At 40.4% G+C, this 13,193-nt stretch overlaps 1 protein-coding gene and 1 non-coding gene across 2 annotated transcripts in view; one reads left to right on the top strand and one right to left on the bottom strand.

The window, feature by feature from the left end:
- The window catches only part of CSMD1 (CUB and Sushi multiple domains 1), a 1,688,220-nt gene that overhangs the window by 657,210 nt on the left and 1,017,817 nt on the right, over positions 1-13,193 (bottom strand). The gene's annotated exons all lie outside the window — the stretch shown is intronic.
- LOC138985996 (U6 spliceosomal RNA) lies at positions 12,781-12,882 on the top strand. The gene has a single exon (XR_011462948.1). It is a non-coding gene; the product is annotated as a U6 spliceosomal RNA (small nuclear RNA).

The following is a 13,193-nucleotide window of genomic DNA, read 5'->3' as shown; positions in this document are numbered from 1 at the left end:
ATTCATATAGCATTGGTTTATCTGAGATTTTATTAAATTACATTATTATGATGACAAATAAACTGACAGAAATAGTTTTGACACAAATACGCAACCAAATTCTGTATGCACACACATCACACCTGCTGGGAAGCCCAACCTTGCAAAGTACTAGGTGGAACCCCCTAGTGATGACAGCTAGCCAGCCAGGAATCATTAAAAGGAATAATTAAAAGGGCCAGTTAATCCTACAAGTTAAGTGTCTTTTGTGGAAACATACACACAGTTCTACTCTATATATGTCCATTCTGAACCATTTATAACTTTGCATAAAGTTGCAGTCAGGCAGTTGGCTATTATGTAAGAAAACAAGAAAGGATGGCTCTAAAAGCACAAAAGAAGATAGTCTTCAAATTTTCAAGACTGAACCAAGAGAGACACATGGAAGGTGCTCCAGACTTTACTTCACTAGAGAAAAGTCAGGCATCATCCTCTCCCTGCGATGCCAGGAACAAGAACAAGGTTGCACCCCAGAACAAGGACCAGGTGCCCCAGGTCCTCCATCAGTGATCCCACCAAGTCCAGAACCCCTTTCCTTGCAGAGTTGGTAAAGAACTTTTATTCTGCCATTAAAACAAAAACTTAAATTGGAAATCCCTCTGGGAAATATGAATGTGACATATTTGAACCCATGTTCAAATTCCTCTGCCATGAACACAGGTGCTCCCAGATTTGGGGGTGGGTGGGTTCAGCACACCCAGCATGTGGGTGGGGGTGGGGGAAGGTCTCTTGAGGAAGGTGATGCCTACAGCCCAAGTGGGACTGTTCCCTCCCACACTTAGTGAGGGAGAGAATGTGGGGTCGCCACTGAGAACAGGAAGGGGAAGGGAAAAGCCAGAGTGCACTCAGTCTAAAACATCCCCCCAAATGGCCAAGGGTCATGAGGCTTCAGGCACGAAGGTACAGCAGTACTTTCTCAGAAAACCTTTCTATGGAGTAGCTTTCACTTTATGCGTGGTCTGTGTTCTTCCTTGGAGAAGGAAATGGCAACCCACTCCAGTGTTCTTGCCTGGAGAATTGCAGGGACAGGGGAGCCTGGTGGGCTGCCGTCATGGGGTCGCACAGAGTCGGGCACAACTGTGCAGCAGTAGCAGCAGCAGCTCTTCCTTATTTTTTTTTTTCTCCTTGTCTGAGGATGGCTTATACACAATGATTCAGATCTCCATGAGTAAAACGAAGTCTTTGGTGGAGAAAAATTTGCACTGGAAGCATTTACTAGGCAACAATGCAAGCTTCAATCTTCTCATCTCCAAAACAATCTTACATGTTCAAGTAGGAATAGAGGGTGGAGAGTTTGGGTTGATCCAAGGAGCCTTTTTTCTCTCCTTTCTTCATTGTTGACATAGTTATTTTTCTGTAAGAATGACTTTACGCCTTGGAGACCCATTTTACCAGCTCAGTAGTGTTTAAGGGGTTAGTATATGTTGGAGAAGACTCTTGAGAGCCCCTTGGACTGCAAGGAGATCAAACCAGTCAACCCTAAAGGAAATCAGTCCTAATATTCATTGAAAGGACTGATGCCCAAGCTGAAACTCCAATACTTTGGCCACCTGATGTGAAGAACCGACTCATTGGAAAAGACCCTGATGCTGGGAAAGATTGAAGGCAGAAAGAGAAGAAGACAGTAGAAAACAAGATGGTTGGATGGCATCACCGACTCGATGGACATGAGTTTGAGCAAGCTCTGGGAGTTAGTGATGGACGGGAAGCCTGGCATGCTGCAGTCCATTAGGTCACAAAGAGTTGGACACGACTGAGAGACTGACCTGACGACTGATATACCTTAATATCGTCTTCCCAGGTCGTGCTAGTGGTAAAGAATCCACCTACTAATGCAGGAGACACAAGTTCAACCCATGGGTTGGGAGGCAAGATCCCTGGAAGAAAGGAACGGCAACCCACTCCAGTATTCTTGCCTGGGAAATCTCATGGACAGAGGAGCCTGGAGGGCTACTGTTCATGGGGTGGGGTGGCATGAGTCAGGCATGGCTGAGCATGTGCACACACACATGACCTAATCGTAGCCAATGAGACATGGGGAAGGTGTGTGGAGCATTTTTGTGCCTTGCCCGGGGGGCTAGGGGATTGACTGAGCTATTATAATAAACTGGATCCCTATCTTCAAACATCCTGACATTGAGAGAAACAGAACACTGTGGTTTCAGCCACTTTCACTCAAATATTCTGCTACTTTCAGCAGGAAACTCCTAACTCTGATGGCCAAAAAATAAAGAAGAAATAGGCCATTAACACAGACATGGGAAGTGTAGTATTCAGAAGACAGCCTAGACAGGCCTAGGAATGGGAGCACAGAAACACAGAAACCTATAAGGACCTCGTGCACTTTACTCCCAAGAACATATTTACAACCATCTTAACATTTAGAGTCACTCCTAAAGCAGTGCAACACAAGGGAATCTATAAATGTGAGTAGCACCTTAATGAGGGCCTGGAGTGAGCAATAGAAAGCGGTCATTAGGAGGAAGGATCGAAAAATATAAAACGCAAATGTGGTCAATGAATCTGTCCTAGATGTGGAACAATAAGCACTACCTTGTCGTCAGAGGTTACACCTGGGAGTGTGGGGATGGACTGAAATTGAAGGGGATGCATACACATTCATATATATATATATTCACACACACAGTTGAAAAACACTTCAGAAAATAATATATTTTTGCTTTTCTTCAATTAAAATTTACAGTGTAAACACTTTCTCTGACAATTTAAAACAAACTTTAAAAACTAAATTTGGTGAACACTGGATAAAGGTGTTATTTTTTAGATTTCCTTTTTCCAGTTCTTAGAGTTTCTAGCCTTGAGGTCAACATGACATTTTTGTTTCAAGCAAACATTGCCGAGAATTTGAGCTGCTTGCTTTTGCTGACAATAGCAGAAATTTTGTGGTGCATGGTGTTATGTGATGTGGTTATTTTTCTTGCCTCAGAAAGAAATCTTCTGTGTGTATGAGCCTGCTTATTCTGTGATCTTTTGTGGTGATAAAGAATTTGACCAAAGTAGATGTAACGAATAAGATAAAGGTGAGCTGCTATCACACTATTGTTTTAAAACTTTATGCCATGTTAAGTTTAAGATGAGGCCAACATGACATTAACTCTTATGATTCTAAAAAGAGCAACATGTCTTCTGCTAATATTTTATGTAATGAAACAGATTCTTTTTATATGCATGATATAAATCTATATGATTTTAAAGTAATGCTGGATTTGGTAAAGGGTCATGAAAGTACCGTGAGGCATATTCCAAACATACATATAAATACAATATGGGAAATAATGAAATATCACTTGAATTAGTTTTGTCAGTGTCTTATTTTAATCTTAGCGCCTTTATTGTATTTTTGAATGAGGAGATAATAGGTAATAAAAAAAGATGTGTCTGTAAAATGTGTACTGGGATATCACTGCTCAAATTCAGAAGCATTTGTGCTTCACCATGAGTAACGGTTTGGTGAAGAGGAATGAATTCACATTTAAATGTATTGAAAATCGGCCTTCAGAAGCAGTCTCTTCATCACCCACAAGAAGCCTGGTGGAAAAGATGTCTCAGTTTGTATAAAGTTCAAATCCAGAAACCAAATGTAGGCCAAGCAACTTTCAGCTATAAAATCAGAGTCTAGCAGACACATCCTTACTGAAGGCTGAGGGGCTGCTGGCCTGGGGTGGTGCCTCAGCGACAGTGGTGCACAATATCCATCTCCTGTGAACTACTGGAGAGAGGTGGGTGGCACGCACATAAACAAGCCAAAGTTGAATTTGCTAGATCCTGGTAAGTGCTATGGAAAAAAAAAAAAAAAAAAATACTGGGTACAGAGGACAAGGAATCTGCAGGGTAGGCCTGTGTGTTTCATAGACGGCAGTGGAATTCCTAGCTAAGGCTGCGCCTAATCCATGCTGATGGCCAGATTAAGCCCTAGTGTCTTGCAGAGGCCTGCAGGTGGCCCAAGGGTAAAGAACCTGGACACAACTGGAGACGTGGGAGCAATCCCTGAGTCGCAAAGACCCACTGGAGTAGGAAATGGCAACTCACTCCAGTATTCTTGCCTGGAGAATCCCATGGACAGAGGAGTCTGGAGGATCCATGGGGTCACAAAGTCAGACATGATTTAGTGAGCAAGCACACCAAGCGTGTTCAGGAAAACTCACTCACCAGGTTGTCAGACTGGGCATGAAGATGCTTGAGCCCAGCAACCTGATATGCCTCTTTGGGTGAAGGTAGTGAGGGGGCTGGAGCCAGACAGGTGTCATCTCAGAGGTCACATCAGAGGTCTTCCCTCCTGGGCCTACCCACCGTCAATGGAAACCACTCAGAATAGAGAAGCAGCATGTTCTGAATCTGGAGTCACCCTCCTCGTGTGAGTGCTCAGTCGCTCAGTCATGTCCAACTCTTTGTGACCCCATGGACTGTAGCCCACCAGGCTCTTCTGTTCAGGGGATTCTCCAGGAAAGAATACTTGAGTAGGTTGCCATGCCGTCCTTCAGGGGATCTTCCCAACCCAGGGTAAATTAAACCCGCATCCCTTATGTCTCTTGCATTGGCAGGTGAGTTCTTTACCACTAGCACCACCTGGGAAACTCTCCTCAAACTGGCAATAAGTATGAATACTTTTGGAGAAGGCAATGGCACCCCACTCCAGTACTCTTGCCTAGAAAATCCCATGGACAGAGGAGCCCTGTAGGCTTTAGTCCATGGTGTCGTGAAGAGTCAGACACAACTGAGCGACTTCACTTTTACTTTTCACTTTCATGCATTGGAGAAGGAAATGGCAACCCACTCCAGTGTTCTTGCCTGGAGAATCCCAGGGACAGCAGAGCCTGGTGGGCTGCCGTCTCTGGGGACTCACAGAGTCAGACACGACTGAAGTGACTTAGCAGCAGCAGCATGACTACTTTTAGAGCAAATGTTCAAAGGTTTAAGTTTTTTGCTTCTTCCTTTTCTTCTCATGTTTTCATCCATTTGGAATATAGTGTTCATTTTTTGTTTGTTTTGTAGCTTTATTCTTATGTAAAAATACTGAAATCTGCATCATATGAATCCATATGAAGTAAATACATAAATCTTCCAAATAAAGGAAAAGACATAATTAATAAGTATAAGTGTGCCACAGGCTAGAATAAAACCATTTGACATCTGTGTACTAAGGGGAAAAATTTGCCTTCAGGCTTTTACAAAAATTTCTGGAGATGTGATTTTATAAGAACAGACAATTCTAACCCTAGTGTTTGACCACCAAAAAAGTAAACATAATTCCTGAAGGTAGCTCCTGCTTCAGGTGAATTAGTTCTACCATGCCTTAGGATACTAGCCAACAAAAGAAGGGAAAACAGTTTTAAGTAGGTCAGATAATCATAGCAACCCAGTTTCTGGGGCTGCACAATTGTTGTGTGTGTGTGTGTGTGTGCCTTCCTGTTATAAATCTCATCCTTTCCATTTCCCTGTGTTCTGGGGTTAAGATGACCCTTTCTTGCAGGAATGTGCCCTGAGGTCACCTGAATGTGAGCTGGTTTCCAAACTGGTTGAGCTGCTGGTCAACGATAATGCCAGCAACTATGCTGTGGTCCTGTTTTCATTCACGGACTTCTCTTCCACACTCACTCAAAATGCATTAAAATCAATTGTAAACAGAAAAATCATTCACATCCAGGAAAGGTCTACACAACACTAAACATTTGTATGATCAACAATTTTTTTTAATTAACATATTTAAGACTATTCAGGTCACTATTTAAACACTTCACTTGTGATAGCCGTTTTTTTGTTTGTTTGTTTTTGTTTTAAATAAACAATGAGTGAGGTCCTTCTGGAAAGTGGATATTCCCTTCAATAGTAATCGGGAAAGCAGGCATATTAACTGGCATCTTATAGACTCAGAATTTGAATGCCAAGTCCTTTTAAAATGGATGCAACTTAAACCCACTTGCAAAAAAAAAAAAAAAAAAGAGTTTGGAACATCAAGAAGTACTTCCAGTGAAGAGACTAAAAGAACAATGAAAAGTGAAAGTGGAGTTCTAAGGAGAAGTGTCATTTTGATTCAAAGTTTGCATCTGTCCTTTTCTCATTAATACCAAACCTGTGGCCCTCTTTTCAGTGGACACAGCTGACCCTCTGGTACGTGGCACTTTTAACACTTTGCCTTGTTTCTCTCTCCCCTTCCTTAATGTTTGTGATACGATTTTTCTGCATCCCATCTTATTACTCTCTGCCTTTCATCCTCTCCCAGCTTCCTCACCCTCCCTGGATACTGTGACTCACACACACCACCTGTGCAGGCGTCATATGGAAGCGAGGCATCCACAGCCCCCACTGTCTCCCGTCCACTTCTGCCCTCCCTCTGAGCCACACTTTTCTGCCTGCCCACAAAATCACTGTGCTTTGCAACACAAAGACAATTAAAAATTGTCCAAACCTCTATTTCACTTTAAAAAACAAGTTGTGTTATAATAATAATACTTTAGCTGAATGGGATTAAGAACTACAAACACTGTTATCAGATTTCTTATGTATACATCATAAAGCATGCAAACACATTGTCAGCCTCAGAAATGAATATGCAATAGGTTCTCTGAAAAGGCTCTTTAGAAATGTAAATAAATAAAAAAGAAAACATCAGAGTGGAATTAAAAATAAAATGTTTAATGCAAAATGCTCCCCCTACTAGAGTATTATATTCTTAAAAGGTACTACAAGGATAAAACATTTCAACTAGGTTATCCTACTAAGTAGAGTAAACACTAATTTTATGAGCCGGGTTCACTCTTATCTAATACTTATCTAATATGTTGAAAAGCATATTGGATATAAAATAGCAGACATTTTTAGAAGGTAAGTTCCGTGAATGCTTTGTAAAAATTATCCATTCATTTAAATTATTTACGGAGCACTTAATAAGGACAGAAATATCTTTAAGCACTAAAGAAACTGGGTTGAAATAATAGATTTGGGGAACTTCCAAGCACAGGAAGGGCTTCCCATGTAGCTCAGCTGGTAAAGAATCCACCTGCAATGCAGGAGACCCTGGGTTGATTCCTGGGTTGGTAAGATCCACTGGAAATGGGATAGGCTAGCCACTCCAGTGTTCTTGGGCTTCCCTGGTGACTCAGCTGGTAAAGAATCTGCCTGCAATGCGGGAGACCTGGGTGTGATCCCTGGGTTGGGAAGATCCCCTGGAGAGGGGAACAGCTACCCACTCCAGTATTCTGGCCTGGAGAATTCCATGGACTGTATAGTCCATGGGGTCGCAAAGAGTTGGACACAACTGAGTGACTTTCACAGTATAGTACAAACACAGGAAGGAAATTTCAGGTGGCTGATATTCCCATAAGCGTTCTAGTGGGCCACCCACCTGAACCACCTCAACCCCTAACGTAGCCGCTTAGTAATTTATAACCCAAACTGAGGCCCTACTCGGCCTCAGGTACAGGACTCATGCTGAAGCTCTGAAGCTAGACAAAGCCAGGAGCATTGAAGATGAATCAAAGGAACGTTCATAGGTTGTTTCTCAGGAATTGTAGCAAAGTCTCTTGATGAGACAAGAAGGACACTAAGATCAATAGGAATAGGTCATCTGGGGATATTAAAATGTAGAAACGCAGTGGTACAAACAATAAAGAACATTTCCTTTATAATCACAGGGAATTTTCCTTCATTTCCCCCTCCCTCCCTTCTTTTCCCTCCTTCCATCTCTCTTCTTTCTCTCTCTCAATTTTTGATCAGTGGTAAATATATACAGTATACATTGTATAATGAAAAATTTTGGATTAGGAACAAGAATAATGACTTTCCCACCTAGAAATACACAGATTCAAACTAACACAGAGGTAGTGTAAAGGTAAGTCATAGTGATATTAGAACAACAATGACCTTATTGTTATTAAAATGAAGTGAAAGTGAAGTCGCTCAGCCTGTCCGACTCTTTGAGACCCCATGGACTGTAGCCTATCAGGCTCCTCTGTCCATGGGATTTTCCAGGCAAGGATACCGGAATGGGTTGCCATTTCCTTCTCCAGAGGATCTTCCTGACCCAGGGGTTGAACCCGGGTCTCCCGAATTACAGGCAGAAGCTTTACCATCTGAGCCGCTAGGGTCCTATCTTCAGTCGTGTCCGACTCTGTGCGACCCCATAGACGGCAGCCCACCAGGCTCCCCTGTTCCTTGGATTCTCCAGGCAAGAACACTGGAGTGGGTTGCCATTTCCTTCTCCAATGCATGAAAGTGAAAAGTGAAAGTGAAGTCACTCAGTCGTGTCCGACTCTTAGCGATCCCATGGACTGCAGCCTACCAGGCTCCTTCCTCCATGGGATTTTCCAGGCAAGAGTACTGGAGTAGGGGTGCCATTGCCTTCTCCAATTCAAATAAAAGAGGGGTTCAAAACCTTCAGTAGGTTATTTCTCTCACAATATAACACCAAAACCAATTTGCATGTAAACTTAGTTTGAAGATGATGTTTATTTCATTAAAATCAAATGGTCATTGTGTGAATATTGGAGTGGAAAGAACTTCTGTCTTATTGATGATTGCATTTCAGTGTATGAAAGACTGATCTCATGCACAGATTTACAACCATAACTATTCTACATAACTTTCCTTAGTGGGAATTATTCTAAATATTTTTTTGCATCATTTTGATCTTAAAGTGAATTTCAGCCATGTTGAAATGAGTATGCATTCATAATAATTTTTTAAATTAAATCTTTTCAATAAATTTATTTGAATTTGTGCCTGCAATTTAAGGATTTCCTATTAATCCTGAAGGAATTGTTTTATGTGCCACTTGTTTTGCTCTTTGTGTTAACAATGCCATTCTAGACTTATGAAGTAATGTATATTAAATGTATATACTTCATATAGTGAAAAGTGTTAGTCACCCAGTCGTGTCCAGCTCTTTGTGGCCCCATGGACTGTAGCCCACCAGGCTACTCTGTCCATGGGATTCTCCAGGCAAGAATACTAAAGTGGGTTGCCATTTCCTTCTCCAGGGGATCTTCCCAACCCAGGGATCAAACTCAGGTCTCCTACATTGTAGGCAGATTCTTTACTGTCTGAGCCACCAGGGAAGCCCTCTCATATGGTAGATAATCTAATATAAATAGCATATTCTCTTAATTTTAGGTCTTCAGAACATTGTCATTAAACTGAACGTAGAGTGGTAACATCTACTTTAAATTAGTCTAATTTCCTAAATGCTAATATAAGTATTCAGGAACAATTTATATAAATAGCACACAATTCTTGAAATAACATGCAAGTTGTTCCAGTTCTAGGAACTCAGTGCTAAATATTCATAGCAACTGATTTCTGTGGCATAGCAGGGAGGTTTAGGGAAGTAAAATGATTTCTATTTTCTCCTATAGCTGTTTGAGAAGTGAGAAGTGGATAATGAAGACTATTACAGAGAGGACCTTTTTTTGTTGATTTCTTGTGTAGGTGCTGTGACAAAAATAATATAATATTGGGCTCTAGTCTAGTACATTACCCTGACCTTTTTTTTTTCTTTTTTAATTTGGAAAACAGGTCACTTGCTCTGTGGATATCTGGAACTCCATGTAGCATTCAAATCTTTGAAACACAGTAGGTTTTCTCTTTACCAACCAAACCGTGAATCAGTCCCTTTGGATCTCCCACTGTAGGAGAAAGGCAATGCTCACATGATAAAACAGATAACAGGAAAGCAGTGCTGTTTTTATTAACAGCATGGGCTTTTCAAACAAGTGCAAATCAATTACAAACTCTATTATATTAATTCCCTTAACACTCTCATAAAAAATATCAGTAAATATCTTGAGTTACCAATATGCAATAGAAGTAGGGAGAAAAATCATACAGCACAAAATAACATTCCCAAGTGGACTATAAAATGTTAACTTCTTTAGAGAGACAATGTCATATGAATCTAAAATATGAAAATAAAATTTCCAAGTCAGAGCCTGTCTTGATTGTGTAATCTAAAAGAATAGTCATAATTTCAAACTTGTAAGAGCAAAACCAAGTCACACGGTGTTCATTTTGAACAATACACTAATAATCAAGTTTTATTCAGGACTGACTGTATGCTCATCAATGTGCCCCTGGAAATAAGATATATTATCAACATACCTACCTGACATTTTATAGCTCATCTGTAAATACCTTCATCTGTATTCTTTGATTTAATAACACAAGATGAATCTAAGGTAGTGGTTAGGAGTTTGGGCTCCGGAGTCGGAATATTTAAGATATTTGGATATGTATGAGCCATGGGGTGTTGTATACATTCCTTTACCTCTGGGTTTGTCTGTTACCTCATTTGTAGGAGAGCATGGTTCTAATGTCAACTTCATGGGATTGTTAAGAAGATTAAACGAACCAGCGATCTGTATGGCGCCTGACACCCCACAAGTGCTCTACGAATCTGGTCTCTTGTGGTTGTTGTTCATTTGTTAAGACTCCAGGAGAGGCTTTTTGTACACCAGGCTGTCTGCAAGGTGAAGCTCAGCCATTCAGTCTGGGATCAGCCAAGTCTGACTTCATTAAGAGACCCTGAAGCAGAAGTCTTCTGTAAGCAGTTATAAGACACATGGCTAAGATGCCACAGAAAGGATGGGATTCAGCCACGCCTTTGATGCCACTGAGATAAAGCTTTGTTCAAACTTCACTGACGCTGACTGTAAATCTCCAGCCATCAGATGGGTCAAGGAATCAAAGTTTATATCTCAAAATTAAAATACCTTTATACAAAGAAGGGTTTCCCCTCCAGTTCCATGTTAATCACTTGAATCAATTCTCTTCCAAAACTGTGATAGTCTGTACAAATGGAAACTAGTCAGAAAGTAAGATGGCTTAATATTCCCTAGGGTATGATTTGCAAAATATCTTACTGGGGCCATGTTGATGGGGGTCAACAGCACTGAATTTTTCTCCCCATGAGGAAAAATCAACTAAGGTAAGAAATCTGATTTTTACTTGCCTTGTATTATTTTACCTGCCACTATACCAGTTCAATGAAAATAGAAAAATCAAGACCATTTTCTCTCTTATCTTTATATGAGGAATGGCTGGACCTTCATCTCACCACAGTGCTGAATATAGATTTCTAACTAAGATGCCCAGATTCACAAGGAAAATGGGGAGCCCGATTCTAGCACCATTAGAACTATCCACAAAGCTTATGGAAAGAGTCAGGGTCAAAGTAGGCAAGAACTTGTCATGAAGGCAACACAACACACACTCTGAAGACTAAATTTCCATGACTAAAAGTCCACAAAAATATTATATTTAACTTCAATGGGAAGGAAATCCAAAATAGAGGGAGTATGTATATATATATATATATATATATATATATATATATGAATAGCTGTATAGTAGAAACTAACACTACTATATATATAACTTTATATAAACTTACAAATAAACAACACTATATTTGTAAAGCAAATATAGGGAGTGAAAGTTGTTCAGTTGTGTCCAACTCTTTATGACCCCATAGACTGTAGCCCACCAGGCTTCTCTGTCCATAGGATTCTCCAGGCAAAAATACTGGAGGGGCTGCCATTCTCTTCTCCAGGGGATCTTACCAACCCAGGGATCAAACCCAGGTCTTCTGCATTGTAGGCAGATTCTTTACAATCTGAGCCACTGGGGAAAACAACTATATGCCAATAAAAACTTTAAAAAAAAAGGATTAAAAATAAAATACTATATTTAATCAGGATTTTATTTTGTTTATCTATGCATCAAATAATTCAGTCTTTTTTTAAAAAAGGTACCTTTTCTACTTGTGTTTGATTATTTGGGATATTAATATACACAAACACATGCAGATGAATATACACACACTATTCTCCCTCCAACACACATATCTGTACACATACACATAGGGCTGTGCTTAGTCACCCAGTCATATCCAACTCTTTGTGATCCCATGGATTATAGCCTGCCAGGCTCCTCTGTCCATGGAATTCTGCAGGCAAGAATACTGGAGTGGGTTGCCATGCCCTCCTCCAGGGAATCTACATATATGTATAAAGTTACCCATCTGACATTTTTAAATTACATCCAAGGAACATATACAATCTAAGGGGTTAACAATACTTAGAAAAATAATTTTCTACTTGGTTTGAAATTTAACATCCTGAATACTAATAATTGTACTTAAAATTACTGCAACAATATTAGTTTGTGTGTATCCTTTACTTATGTATTGTTTTGACCAAATAAGATATAATTTGTTAAGGGAAATAATCAGTATCTTGTTTGTTTGTTACCAAACTTAATTTTAATCAAATAATTGACTCAACAGGGTTCTAAATAACCCCTGGGGGAAATATTGTGAAAAGTCACTTAAATGGAATAAACACAAAGTCTCAGGGTGTGTGGAAACAAGGCTATAGATCTTATCTAAAATGAATTAAAGTAAGCACTGAGGTACGAGGTATTTATCGAAGGAAGCAGCTTGATATCTGAAATGTCTCTTAGAGCAACCCTAGAAATGCTGTGAAAATCAGGCAGAGACTCAGCTTCTCTCTATGAATTCAGTGTTGAGATTCTGAAGGTTTGCTTTTTACCTTTGTTTTATTCAGCATGCTGGAAAGAGCTCCTGCTTCTATACCTTACTCTCCTTTCTTTAGAATCATTCTCTTCACTCCTCTCTCTCGACCTCATAAGAACAGATTGAAGAATACGCCTCAAAAACCATTAAATTATGTCAATGAAATATCTGTTCATATAAAAGTATATATTGGTGCTGCTTTAGTAATGCAGATATTGAAATTCAAATGACAGAGAAGGTTAGCATGGACCCTAAAGAAGGATGATGTTCAAATTCATGAGGCATTTCATATTTATGTCAAATATTTGTTGTTGTTTAGTCTCTAAGTCCGGAGAAGGCAATGGCACCCCACTCCAGTACTCTTGCCTGGAAAATCCCATGGATGGAGGAGCCTGGTGGGCTGCAGTCCATGGGGTCGTGAAGAGTCGGATACAAGTGAGCGACTTCACTTTCACTTTTCACTTTCATGCATTGGAGAAGGAAATGGCAACCCACTCCAGTGTTCTTGCCTGGAGAATCCCAGGGACGGGGGAGCCTGGTGGGCTGCCGTCTCTGGGGTTGCACAGAGTCAGACATGACTGAAGTGACTTAGCAGGAGCAGCAGCAG

The sequence above is a fragment of the Bos mutus genome, chromosome 27 (genome assembly GCF_027580195.1).
Source record: "Bos mutus isolate GX-2022 chromosome 27, NWIPB_WYAK_1.1, whole genome shotgun sequence".
Lineage (NCBI taxonomy): Eukaryota > Metazoa > Chordata > Mammalia > Artiodactyla > Bovidae > Bos > Bos mutus.
This window is presented reverse-complemented; position numbering and strand designations above follow the sequence as displayed.